Raw genomic sequence first — 14,443 nt, 5'->3', positions numbered from 1 at the left:
AGGGTGGTATCATCTGCGAGCTGACTGATTATTATCTGTTCACCCATCACAGTTAACCCCTCAATGTGACTGTTTTTAATCAAAATAGATAACTCAGCAACCATGATGAACAGAAGTGGTGAGCTGCTACATCCCTGCCTTATCCCTCTATTAACCTCAAACCTTGAACATGTACCATGTTCTAGCAAAACAGAGCTGTTAATGTCATTATATAGCATCTCTATAACATTAATAAATTCCTGTCCAAAACCAAAAGACTGCAGAGTTTTTAATATGAACGTATGTTCAACTGAGTCAGATGCTTTGTAAAAATCCAAGAACAGGATGTATCCTCTCTCTTGTGTCACGATGAGTTGTGTAGCTGTCAGTGGCTGGACCCACGTGCAGGACTCGGAGACAAAACATTAACTTAAACGACAGCTTTATTTGCTGGTGAGTCACCCTTGGCGATACATAAACAACAACTTAAACTAACTAGACTGGAGATGCTGAAGGTAGACGACAACGAATACACACACAACAAACGTGGAGGACGCAACAACTGGCAGAGAAAAACACAGGGCTTAAATACATACTGAGGTGATTAGGGAATGTGAAACAGGAGGAGAACACAGCTGGGACTCATCAGACATGACAAGACAAGGGGCGGCAAAACTCAACACATTGACATAGTACACAGACGTGGACTAAACTAGGGGATACAGTGACAGAACAAGAGACACACTGACAGAGATGACTGTATACTAACAGAAGTAACACAGAACCACGACCTAAGAAGGAGAACACAAGAAATGCCAAGGACCTAGGGAGTTAGGAATACTAGTGACAAAAATCAAACCCAAGAGAATCAAAACACATCATGAAATCAAAGATAACTAATACAAACAGAAAAACACTGAGTCCACAGACTCAGGACCGTGACATCTTGGATTATTTCACTGTACTCAAGGAGGTCCAAAACCAGCCCAATATTGTTATGAATTAGTCTTCCTTTCAAAAAACCTGATTGCGTTTCACTGATAATGTTTGAGATGCCTTTCTTTAGCCTCTCAGCTACAGCTCCAGACAGGATCTTATAGTCAGTGTTTAAGGTGATGGGTCTTAAATTGTCTAAAATTCTTTTATCCTTACCCGATTTAGGGATCAGGGTTATCAGCGCTTGTTTCATGCTCGGCATCAGTTCTTTTTTTCTCTATCGATTCCTTTAATGCATCAAACAATAAAGTTCTTAGGTCCTTCCAGAAGAATTGATAAAAATTAGTAGTGAGTCCATCTGTCCCTGGGGACTTGTTTAATGCCATTTTCATGACCACCAAATCCAGTTCCTCAATTTGGCGGCCGCTACTAAGTTTTAAAATTACTCATACTAATCTTTCTGTGTCACAAAATAAACTTTTAACATATTTTCAGGCAAGAAAGTAGCTGTGTAAACATCAAATATCTGCTCGGTTTATCAAGATACCGCATATTTGCAAAAGTGCTTCGACGTTTTCGGAGACGTCTGCTACCCACCAGCACTATAGCCAGCCGGGAGCTCGAGGGTCACTGAAGCCACCGAGAACGGCACAACTCCCGGCACATCATTTTCAGATCACCGCGGACTTTCGCTACTCAGGTTAAACGTGATATATAAGTCCAGGGCCGTGCAGAGACGTTTAAAGGGGCGGGTGCTCAAAGTTAAAAAGGGGCACATTGAACCAGGCTGAATAACAACAACACACATTCATCAACAATCTAATATGGAAAGGGCAGGGCTGTGTTGATCTGAGACTGTAGACATTAAAAAGTCCACAGGAGAGATGGTAGCTGATTAAACAAGTGTCATGAGATAATAACAAAATGCAAAGATTGGTGACAGCGCTTGGAACCATAAGGCAACAAAAAACTGTGAGAAACAAATTAGGCTCTGCCTGTGAATCACTCTTTGCTTCTCTTCTTCCTTCCATCCCATCATTTCATACATCACTCTCCACTTGCTGTCTATCTGAGAACAAGGCACAACTTGCTATTGCAATAAACTATAATCTAATTATCCACACCTAACAACTCTTGCACTTAATCTATAATAAAATGATGACAGAAAAATGTTATAGCACTGCCTTTAGTAGCCTCACACAGCTCCTACTGTTTCCTCCTCATGTCCTTACCAGCCATGTCTGCACAATGTTATATCATGAGTAATATTTTTTTAAATCCAGCTAAATAAAACACACACATGCACACACAGTGACATTTTAGACCTTCTTCAGAATACTGTATATACTATGGGCATCATGGTGCTGATCCAGAATCCTTACATTATTATTCATTACTAGAGCTACAATAATAAAGCAATGAGGAGGGGGAAGTAATAAATATGAAATAATGTATTTATGATGATTGCATTTGTTTCACTATCCACTCTGTGCAGGGCAAAGCTTATTACATTTTTAAACTGTAGAGATACAATCATTTTACTGCTGTAAAATCCAAATTTTGTCTTATTTAAAATATAAATCTAATATAATCTGCTTCTTAATGTATGTTCTTTAAAATACAGCGTGTGTTTTTTAATATATTATAATTATAATAATTATTATGTGGACATGCATATTAGATCGTTTTTTAGTGAAATATAATCCCCTCAGAAAGGCAGGAAATGCTCTGTAACTTACTTTAAAACTAAATATGTTCACTAAAACGGTGACAGAGCTACAGACCCATGACAGCCTTACCCAGTGAGCCAGCAGCTATGACCAGCACTACTTGTGCAGTTAATAAAAGGACAGGTAATGTTTGTCGCGCTGTTGCACACGGAGCACGCTCGTTTGTTTCAGTTCGTCAGTTGCAACAAGACAACTTACCAACGTGTACGTAATAAGCTAATACTCCTGGGTGCTACACACTACAGTGTACGCTGTACAGCTACTTACTGGGTTTGTCGCATCAGTCTGTGTCTCTGAGTTAACTTGTGTTTCTCCTACAGCTCCGGACCGCAAAAGATGCGCGTGCTCTTTGTGAGCTCGTTCCCGGCTCGTAACCAGCGCGTTCTGCCGTCGAGGGCGATCATTGGTTAAATGTGATCATGTGACTGATGCAAGCCAGATCCTTTTATTTAGCAAAACTATGATTAATAGTTAAATATTATTGTTGAGGGGCACAGACAGGACTCCGCACGCACACACACATAAAATAAATAAATAAATAAATAAATAAATAAAAAAAATTTAAAAGTTGCCTCAACAAAAGGGCACTTTGGGCACTCATCAGGAAAGGGGCGGGTGCTCAAGCCCCTCTAGCCCCCCCTCTGCACGTCCCTGCTCTTGAGTGAGCAGTGATGATTGAGCAGTCCGTTTTATTTTGCAGATTCAAGCTGCTCTTCAAAATTTTCACCACCAGATGTCACCGGAGAGGACTGTGTTGAAAAGCTTCGAGTAATGAACAGTTTTTCAATACAAGCTTCAGTGCTTCGGAAAGCTTCATTTGCCCCTCACTACTTCCAGCATATCCAACCTTCTGAGGACCCAGCCCACGTACACCGCGAAGGCCGGGTCTTCGGGAGGATGCAGCCGATGAATTTGGACGTTTAGTTTTAAAGACGTCGTGATAAGGGCGGGTCTTACTGTGAACCTGCGCGCTCATTGGCTAATAACTTGAGATTGACAAGTCGTTATCCAATGAGCGCGCGGCTTCTCCCAACATAAAGTAGTTTCCTTTGAAAAACCAAAGTCTGATTATTTTTGCCTCCACTGACGGAGCCTGTTGTTCCCGCCACAGAGACACAGTAATGTCAGAGCGGTGTTAACACTCACCTGCCTCAGCACAGCTCTCACTCTCCTCCTGCTCTCTCAGCTAAACTCACTTCCTCTCTACTTACAGGAAACCAGCGCTCAGAGGAGCCGACCGACCTCACGTTTCACCCACAGACACGAATAGCGTGGAATTATTTTATGTCATAAGAAGAAACATATTCATGTTAACACTCGCCTGCCTCAGCTCCACCTTCCTCCTCCTGCTGCTCTGAACGGAGGATCAACACTTTCACTTTCACTGCTCCTCCCTAAACACAGAGGATGCTGGGACTTGTAGTTTTTACCTTGTGTGATATGTCTGTGAAGGTTCTCAGTCATCCAGGTCATCGTAGTCAAAGGAGCTTGCAATGAAAAGCGTCTGGACTTCGCATGACAAGGTGGGGCCAGGTTTCACAATGAACTCACCCGAAACTCTGGCTGATTGGGTCCCACACCCAATTTCACACCTTGGCTCAGGTGATTAGAGGATCATCAGGGGGTCCTTTTGTCCCTCTGTGGGGGGATACTCCCACTAGGGTTATATCTGGGACTCTCCACCATTTGACCTTAGAACTGAAGAAGCTTCTCGGATGAGAGGTGAAACGTCTTCAAGCAACTTAAAGAAGTCCAGACGCTTTTCTTTGCAAGCTCCTTTGACTACCTTGTGTGATATTTATGGCTGTGACACTAAATCACAGCATGAAAACTTCCTGCAAACATGTCACAGGCGATAAAAGTTTCACATTAAAGGTGAAGTTATTTTTCTGTCTCATGTTCAATAAACAGTGAGCTGGGAAAACTGAAGAACAGACTTCAGACGTTCCCTGCAGAGTTTCTGCTGCTCGGTCGTCTGCATGTTGCTGAGACTGAGCTGATGATGAAGCTGTGACGGGTTTATGGCACGTTTGGTTCTGGAGAAGAGTTTTACTGCCGGTGCAGGTGAAATGATCAGAGGTTACAGCCTCTGGTTAAAGTGGAGGCAGCGATCAGGACGGCTGAGCAGCAGAGGTCTCGAGGGTCCTAAAGTGTAAAAGCATCAGTGTTAGTAACACAAAGATCACAGAATGGGATCATCCACACAACACTAACATCTAAATCCACGGCAGGAACTCTTCCAGTGTCCTGAAAAATCTGTGTGCACGATGCTGAGATTAAAATCTGTCTGCTCATCTTAATGCAATATTTACTAAAGTCTGGTAGAAGTTTTACTGATTTCCAGTCCACTTAGCAGACGTGTGGATAGGTGGTGGGTTGTAGAGCAGACTGAAAGCTTTAAGTTCATCCTCTGATTAAAAACTCAGACCCACAGATACAGGAAGTATAACGCTGGTGTAAGAAAGGAAACAGCAACACGGCAGCCATCTTTTTCCTCCCATGATGACCAGTGTCCCAGCAGAAGCTGGGGTTTGTTAGATCCTGTTCGATCCAGAGGAAACAGGCTAAAAGAGTCGATCAGGGGGGATCATGGTTTTATTATGTGCTCGTTATGATTGAAGCTCTGGTTGTGTGTTAGAGACAGAACCTGCAGATTCCTCCACTCTGCCTCCTCCTCTGCAGGAATCAGCCTCTTGGCTGGTTTTATTTACCAACGTGAATAAAATCATCAAACTAATCCAAGTTCATTGTGAAATGCCTGAAAATGGAGGAATAAATCTGTCAGTTACCGTATAAAGTTTGAGTTTGTCAGTGTTTTACACGGAGACGGTCGTCAGATGTTGAATGTTTAGCATGAAAGTTCCACATCTGGAGAAACCTTCAAGATTAAAGCCAGTGAAAAGTGAAGAGTTTCTGCAGCAGCCGCACTTCCTGCAAATCTGTTCTTTCAAAATAAAGTGAAGAGTCTAAAATTATATTCACGACAGGTTTAAAGGTGAAGGTGGTCACATGGTTTTAGTGGAATGCCTACGTGGGCGCGTCTGAGTGATTTTGATTCAGATTCGTGCAGCGTGGAGCAGTAAACACTTGTTTTTGTTCATCTGGACTCATGAAGGATTCCAGTTAGCACATTTCCAGCCAATGAAACGTAACTACAGATGAAGACAAACACATTTAAGCTGCCTGACTCTCGAGTGTGCACAGCAAAATCTCCAGTGTTAAATTAACACTGGAGAGTGTCTATATGGGTCCACACCTCTGAGTGTTAAATACAACACTGTTGAGTGTTAAATTAACACTTTTGACAGTGTTATATGTTTAAAAGTAACCTAGTCAGTTTTGAAGATTAACAAGATAAGAGATAAGATAAGATAAGATAGAACTTTATTAATCCCTCGGGTGGGTTCCTCTGGGAAATTCGATTTCCAAAAAAAGCACAGCAACGACCGAAGTTACAGTTACAGAATTGTTATATATATATAAATATATATACACACACACACACACACACACACACACACACACACACACACACACACACACACACACACACACATATATATAAATACAGAAACAAATATAAATAAAATATACAAAGGGGATAAATAGAATAAATAGGAATAAAAAATAAAAATACAAGTGAATTGCACATTTCAAGTCTTGAGTCTATTGCACTGTTGACTATTTACAAAAAGTATTGCACAAGGTATTGTACAGTGAGGTGAAGAGGCACTACAGCTTAGTTGTTCCCCCCTCCTTTGTCCTCCTGTTTCCTGTTTCCCCTCCCTCTCCCCTCCAGAGAGGAGTTAAACAGTCTGATGGCGTGTGGGACAAAGGAGTTTTTAAGTCTGTTAGTTCTTGTCTTTGGGAGAAGCAACCTGTCACTGAACAGACTCTTCTGGTTGTTAATGGCCGTGTGCAGAGGATGCCTGGCATTGTCCATAATGTCCATCAGTTTCTTTAATGTCCTTTTCTCTGCCACTGTCACCAGAGTGTCCAGCTTCATGCCGACCACAGAGCTAGCCCTCCTGATCAATTTCTCCAGCCTGGAGAAATGGCTAACACTGAGCAGTGCTGATTTTCTAACACTGGAAAATAACTCAAAATGTTAGAAATATTCTACACCCCCCCCCCCCCACTGTGAACATGAATTGAATATTCAGAAGACATTTGTTTAAATAGTTCTACAAATCGGAGCTGTTGGTGTGTCCTTGGATTGTGTGGTAATAATATTAGAGCCTGCAATCTTTCTTACTGAATCTCTACTATGAGTCATGTTACCTGAGATTAATTCTATGTTTACCTGTCAGCCTGGACGAATGTGCTGTGTGAAGGAAATTAAATTAAATCAGATCTGAACTGCATACAGTTAAGGAACCTGTTCATATTTGATTGAAATATGAACCAGTGATTTTTTTTGATTGCTGATTCCAAGAGAGTCTTTGTGGAAATCCTGTTTGGCTTTTTGTTATTTTAATTGTCTTTTTCTGTTTTCCAGAACAGTTCTCCACAGTCGCTGTCCACATGGGTCAGTGGGACCAAGAAGCACTCTGCTAATGTGGGACTCTGACCAGCAACATCCAGCAAGACCCAGACAGCGTTTTCTATCTCCCAGCTGGAGTTTTTGTTTGTCTGTGACTAGGGATGGGTATCGAAAACCGGTTCTTGTGGAGAACCGGTTCCCACTGTTTCAATTCCTTGGAACTGTTTGCCATTTTTGCAAACGATTCCCTTATCAATTCCAGTCGCCCCGAATGACGTCACCACATTGCGGAGCATCATTTACCTGGCAGGAAACACGGCGCCTAAGCGGCTCAAACGCTCAAAAGTTTGATTATACTTTACGAGAACGGATGACAACAGGGGAACTTGCAATACTTGCAAAGTGGATATTTCATTTAAGGGAGGAAACACTACGAATATGCAAAAGCATTTGCTCACAAAAGACGCGATGACCTTAAATGAATCTCGTGAATCTCAACCCAGCAGCAGCAGTAACGTTTGCACGTCCTCTCCCGTTAATGCGGCAGGTAAATAATCAACTAACAGTGCATATTATGTTAGCGCGATCTGCCTTATTACAAAACCTGCTATTACTGTGCATTTAGGTGACCATGATGAGAGAGACAGACAGAGTCTGGCTGGCTCAGGTGCTGGCAGTTGTTGCTGCAGTCTACCGGTGTCCTTTCAGGCCAGGATAGACGAAGCAGTGACTAAGTTTGTGGTAAAAGGTTTGCACCCATTTGCCACAGCAGATGCCCCTGATTTTCGGTAAGTGAATGTGTTTAATTGTAGGCAGGGTGTAATGGAGGAGGTCACTTTAAGAGGGATGGACTTGACCTCCTGACTATGAATGATGTAGATGATAAGGTGCTGACTCTATGAATCCACAATCTCAACAGGGTTGTCCGATAAGAACAGATGGCGTATCCACAAAATCCACTGCCACTCAGGTATCTGCCGTTCACTCATTTATTTAGCAAGAATCCGAAGCACACATCCATAATGTGAGTGAGGGGATTTAACAGGCTGTAAAATGCTATATGCCGTGTGGTGAGTGATGGTGTGGTTTCTGTTGGAAAGAACATAAAAGTCTTCCATAATTATGTGAACAGAGTGAATTAAATGTGTAATACAACAATACAAACAATACTGGATAGTGGAACATTCAACCAAAATAAGGGAGTGTCAACAAATGCTAATTTTACTATTTACATAAATCCTAACTAGGCACTTTACATCAGAGCTAACATGAGAAATTAGTGACGGTCCCTTAATGACCGCACGGCAGAGGCTGCTTCGCAGTAAACGGCAGTAACAATCGGTAAACAAAGTATGCGCCAAGGATTAAACAAGGGAGGATAATGGCCGCAGCAAAGAACAAACACGATAAAACACAGAAACTTACAGTCTCATGGACGCACACCGCTAACAGCATTAGAAGGAACGAAAATCCACACGGTGAGTAAACTCTGCTGACTCTTCCCACCTGCAGCTCCGACCGAACTCTCTGCGTCGACGTGTGCGTAGTGATGAGGTAGAATTGTGTCTTCTGATTGGCGAAGAGAATGGGTTGCCTCACCGCTCATTGGCTAAACGGCAGCAGTATGCTGATATCTTACTCCGCAGATGTGGCTCCGTTCATGAGTTCTGCGAACTGGCTGGCCTTTTGTACACAGGGACATTACTGGATATTCTTGTGTAATTGCTACAGATTCATTTATGTTATACTTTGTTATTGCTACAGAAGAATATTTATTTTATTATTTTACATTTACAATTTCTTTTCCTGGGGACCCTGTGACACCCCATTGAAGAGCCGTAGGCTGGATCTCTTAAGATCTCACTGCTGTGTTTGTAAGGCCATGTTACTCCTAAATTTATATCTTGTTCAAAGAGAAGCTATAAAACAAAGTTCTAAGCTAATCGACCTTAGTGTTCTCCTTTTTTAAAAAGAATAGATAAAGAATCGAATCGTTAAACAGAATCGAAAATGGAATCAAATCGTGAAAATCTTATCAATACCCATCCCTATCTGTGACTGGAGAGTCAGATTTTTGTTGAGCTTCACACTTGCAGAGGTAAGTCAGTTTGCAGAGATCCCTCCCACCCTGGCTTTTATGTCCTAGATTTCTTATCTGAAACAGTAATATTTCAGTGACTGCTGCTTATACCACACGTTAATACACGCTACTGATCCCTGATAGGAGAATCATCAATTTTGGCAACAAAGAAGCCTGGTGGATGTTTGTTTACAGTCTGATGATGGGACATCATGCTCTGCATCTTCAAAGTTTGCCTCCTCATTATTATTCATACCCAGTAATGTGAAGTATGCTCATATCTACTATAACTGAACCAACCTGGTGCTCTTCATTTATGGAGGCTGTTGAGTCTGAATGTTGTGTATCTCGTGTTCTCTGGGCTTTGTCCTCAGTCTTTTCGCAGGATCAGAAAACAAAACCAGGAGGCGCGTAAATGTTTCTTCTCCATGATGTTTCTTCAAATGTTTCTTCTGGATGATGATAAGACTGTGACACGGGATGCCACCTTTGGTCTTGTGATGAAGCAAAGGTCAGGAAGAAGTGGGATTAACTGGTACCCACATCTGAGAAGGATGTACAGGGGCACCTGCAGCCAAATCCAAGCTTCAGGTTAGTTGTAGTTGCAGAACGCTATAGACTGAGACAGCTGAGGCATCAAATGTTTGATTAAACGGATGAACAAGAGAAGTTTCTTCCCCATAATTATCACTTCTTTGTCACGGCGGGGTGCGCCGGTGTGTAATGGAAACAGGACCCAAAAGCAGATGAGGACGAGGAGTTGAAGGTTGAACAGAAAAAGTGATCCTTTATTAGATGACGGCAGAAGTAAACCAGGAAACCAAAGTAAACTGACAAGACACTAAGAAACAAAATACTAAACGGTACTGAGACCAAAAACTATAACTATGACTGAGGTGGAAATAAACAGGCTAAGACTATGACTAACGTGGAAATAACAGACGAAAACTAGACCTATGACTGAGGTGAGGTAAACAGACGACCCGACAATGACATGCAGAAAACAGAGGGCTTAAATACATACATGAGGTGATCAGGGGAAGTGGAGACACATGGGGGAAACAGCTGACTGACATAAACCTAAATGACAGGACCAGGAGGAGGAAAGCTAAATACAATGAACAAAGAACACATGACACTGTCAGAATAAAACGGGAAATACTAAAACTAGACATGACAACACAACTTAACAGACCTAATACGTGAAGAATAATACAAGAACCCAAAACATAGAAAACCAAGGGAACAATAATAAATAACAGCTTAAACTAAAGCTAGATAGGAAATGACACAAAACTAATCACATATCAAAATGAGACAAATACAAAAATGAACTCAGAGCGCTGGGTCAGAGACCCAGCCTGTGACATTCTTAAAATCTGTAGCAACTTCAAGTCTGTCAGCGTGCTGAGCATGCTCAGAATGTGACAATATATTTTTGTTCAATATTTAATTTCTTTCAGTTGCAATTGTTAAATGAAAAAAAAATAAAAAATATATTCTTATAATTTAGCAAACTAATTTATCAAAAAAAATATACATATATCTGTATTCGTTTTAATAAATTAATTTGACACCTGTATTGAAAATACCATATTGTATTCATACAGAATCAGTTTGGTATCATTGTTTGTCTGATTGTTGAAACTAAGAGCTGCTTTGATCTGTTAAGATCTAAAGTATCCAAAGTTGAGCTCTGATGTTTCTTCACCCCTGTGTGTGTGATATGTGATTCCTACATGCTGGCAGAGCAGAGCGGCAGTTTGTGCTCACAGATGGTGACGGTGTGGAGAGACGGTGGTGTTTCCTCAGAAGAACCAGCAGAGTCACTTGCTGACTGATGTTCGTCTGCACTGCACAGAGGAAATCAGCTGACCGAGGTTTGTCCAGTGACGTGTTATGAAATGTATATTTTGGTTTTATGCTTACAGTTATGATTTTCTTGACAGAGGCTCTGCAGAGGTTAGACAAAGCAGAGAAAACATGTGCTTTACATTTTACTGTGATTTATTGAGATATTTGTTGCCTGATGTTCAGCAGGAATGGAGAAATAGAATCAAAGGGAGATGTTTTTGCTGTTTTTGTAATGATGTAAGTAAATCTTCAATATTATTTATTTGCTTGGTTATATTAGGAGTGTTTCTGAGTGAGGGCGGAGGAGTCATCATCCAGGTAAAGTGACGTGGATCAGTGGATACACTTGTCTCCCCTTTAAAGGAGACGATCCAAGTCATCCTTAAATGTTAGTGCTTTCAAATACACAAACATTTTTAAAGGACAAAAATGAACATCCAACTTTGACTGTAACACAAAATAAATCTTTGCATGTGTGTTTTCAAACTCTCAGATGGGCAGCATATCAGTCTTGGACTGTGTAACCTGCCGGAGCAGCACTGAATGACCACCACACACGAGCATGTTCCTGCAACATTCAGCATCTGATCCTTCATCTGTGTGCTTCTGCTTTTGGTAAGTAGAGTTACCCAACTCCAGTAACTCTAAACACATGCCATCCATTTCTGACGGCCTGGTTACTTCCTGTCAGTTACTTTAGAAACCATGTGGTCACCTGACCTAACACTGTTTCTTCTTCTTCCCCTTAATGTTCAAGTGTCACGTGTCAAACAGCTGGAGAGGAAACTACACCAGTGTACTGGGATGTTTCAGCAACACGTGCCAGATGCTGTTCCTTCACGGTGACATCACCAGAGACAGCCCCACCCACCTCAGGACCTCGCCATTGATCATGATGATTATAATGATGACAGCGAGCGGAACTAAGACTGTAAAAATCCACGACCAGAATGTTTCTTTCTAATTATTAATGAATACTGAGAGCCTCTTTCTGTGTTTTGTCTGTTTTGGGGTTGTTTTTTTTACCTCATTTGTTACTAACAAAGTTCACAAACTCACACAGTTTACATTCTGTATGTTTCCATCTTTACCAGCCACACTCTAACTGCATTTAAGAAAATAATCCTTAGAAATCGTCGTTTTTCTCTTTTGTAATTGATGATAATTCAGTGAATATACTGCGCTGCTTCCTTTTATTGCATCACACATTGCTTTAAGTTTTTCAGTGTCCAGTTATTTTTTACTGCTGTTTGAATTCTCTGTATGTTTGACCCTGTAGACTGTTTGATGGACTGCTTGTCTTCCTGTTTGTTACCGCCGCCTGTTTTTTAATAAAGATTTGGATTTCTGACTTCAACACAGCCTCTGCGTGTCCTCCCTTTGTGTCCTCTTCCTCACTGAATGTGTTGCATGTGTCACAGATTCCTTTTATTAACAGCTTTCCCACAGTGAGTTGCATCAGCATTCATTCACAGCACATTTCAGAAGGATTCAGATTAATACAGTGATCTTACAGTCAGAATGATCCTGACAGAGTGCCACTGTAAATGATCTTTCATCAGGTCAATTTCAAAGTTCAGTATTTCAAAGCAGGAGTTATGAAGACTCATGCTGGTATTAGGACTAATAATATGTACTTACAAAGTCAAAGTTTTTTAATTATGCTAGAATACTGGAAGACAATCAACTTTTAGTGTTTTACGCATATTAATTATTCTGAAATAGAGACGGTGACCCTAACTGTACAGAAGCACTAAACAACTGACACTCTAACAGACATCATTGGCCTGAGCTGTCATGCACAGTGAGTCTGATCCTTTGCTGTGAGAGTCTGACAAGCATGTTTCTGGTCAGTTTGGAAGAAATAATATCACAATGTTGATCTTTTTTCCAATATTCCTTCTCTTTTACAACATAAACTGTGATCAAAGCTACTTATGTTCACAGCATGTAATAATGCTGACAGTCCAGGGCATTGTGGTCTGTTGAGCTAGGGTTAGGGTTAGCAATTCAGACATATGTAATCAATATTAAACGTCTCTGACGTGGGCCACTGTCCGCAGTGTTGGGAAATCCATACCAGGCTGGAACGAGTCAAGGTAGGTGAGCATCCACGAGAAGACACAGCAGATGCATCCCACTGACAGGACCAGGAGACTCCAGAAACCGAGCATCTTCTCTTCAGTGCCATCCTCTCCTGTCACCCTCTCTGCCCGCAGCTCTTTGAATATGGGGTAGATAAGGGCGCAGAGAAACCCTTATTACTAATTTGTATTATAATTCAGTTTTCATGAAATATTCATATTCAGTATCGGTCCTTTTATATTAATAACCACGTATCCACCCAGGCTCATGGTGGGGCAGGGCTCTGTCCTGGGATGCTTGAGTACAAGGTAATGTACACCTGACCAGGTATCCAGTCTGTCAGAATTGTTTTCAATATTTGGTTCAAAAACATGAGTGACAACAAAAATCCAACTAGGATTCTTGCATATGATGAATGAAGTCTGTCTTTGACTGTATTGTCCAGCTGATCCATCAAACCCCCAGCAGGTGAACCTTATTCATGACATAACACGGCAACAATGTAAAAAATGAAACAGCAACAGTCTAAATGTAAAGTGCATTCTAAACTCCTCTTCAATAAATCATATGCAAAGAGTCATTCAGGACTGTAAAACGTGAACTACAGAACCCAGAGTCTTCATCATTAAATCTCTGGTTGCTTCATTTTTCTATCCTATATCAGATACTTTAAGGTTAGGTTAGGTGAAGTTGCATTCTCATGGTGAGGCAAAGTGCTTTATGTGTGTGTGTGCGTGTCATGAACGGCTATAAAAGGCCTATAATTAAAGAACAAAGTGGGGTTTGAGTTCGAGTTGCGGCAGACTGTCACTACTTGTAAATGGAACGCAGCCTTCCTGTGGCGGACAGCTAATAACAGGAATCGGACGCGGTCCACCCAAGTCCACAGCAACCACCATAGCAACCGCCTAGCATGACCTTAAAAACATATTCGGTCTTCATAACTATCAAAAACATGAAATGATTTGCAAAGTGTGAAAGTGTTACAGCTGCAGAGAGCTATGGCGGTATCTTTGGAAGCTGTTTACATAGCTAATAATATACGATGTAACCATGGAGACAGTCAGTCACGTGAGCTAGCGGCGCATGTTTACTACAGTGAATAAGGTGATTGCGTGCACAGCGTCCACACGCTGCAGAGGGTAAAGACATTACTTCAATATTGTTTTATATTGATGTATATTTGCCTTCTGTTGACCATCACCTCAGGTTCACCATCACAGTTTCAGCAGACAGATGCACACTGTCTAAATATGAACACATTCAAAAACTCATGTCTCAGAAATAAGCACAGCT

At 41.3% G+C, this 14,443-nt stretch overlaps 1 long non-coding RNA gene across 1 annotated transcript; it reads left to right on the top strand.

Moving 5' to 3' along the window:
- Positions 1-6,595: 6,595 nt before the first annotated feature.
- On the top strand, positions 6,596-12,409 carry LOC147302888 (uncharacterized). The gene is made up of 6 exons (XR_015127335.1): positions 6,596-7,675; positions 7,754-7,916; positions 8,048-8,098; positions 9,583-9,799; positions 10,963-11,677; positions 11,820-12,409. It is a non-coding gene; the product is annotated as an uncharacterized LOC147302888 (long non-coding RNA).
- The last annotated feature ends 2,034 nt before the right edge of the window (positions 12,410-14,443 follow it).

This window comes from Aulonocara sp. 'chitande type north' Nkhata Bay, linkage group LG23 (assembly GCF_057382095.1).
Source record: "Aulonocara sp. 'chitande type north' Nkhata Bay isolate Kocher_YH1m ecotype deep benthic linkage group LG23, A_spYH_male_GT1.1, whole genome shotgun sequence".
Taxonomy (NCBI): domain Eukaryota; kingdom Metazoa; phylum Chordata; class Actinopteri; order Cichliformes; family Cichlidae; genus Aulonocara; species Aulonocara sp. 'chitande type north' Nkhata Bay.
Note: the sequence above shows the minus strand (reverse complement) of the source record. Positions and strands in the feature narration are given on the sequence as shown.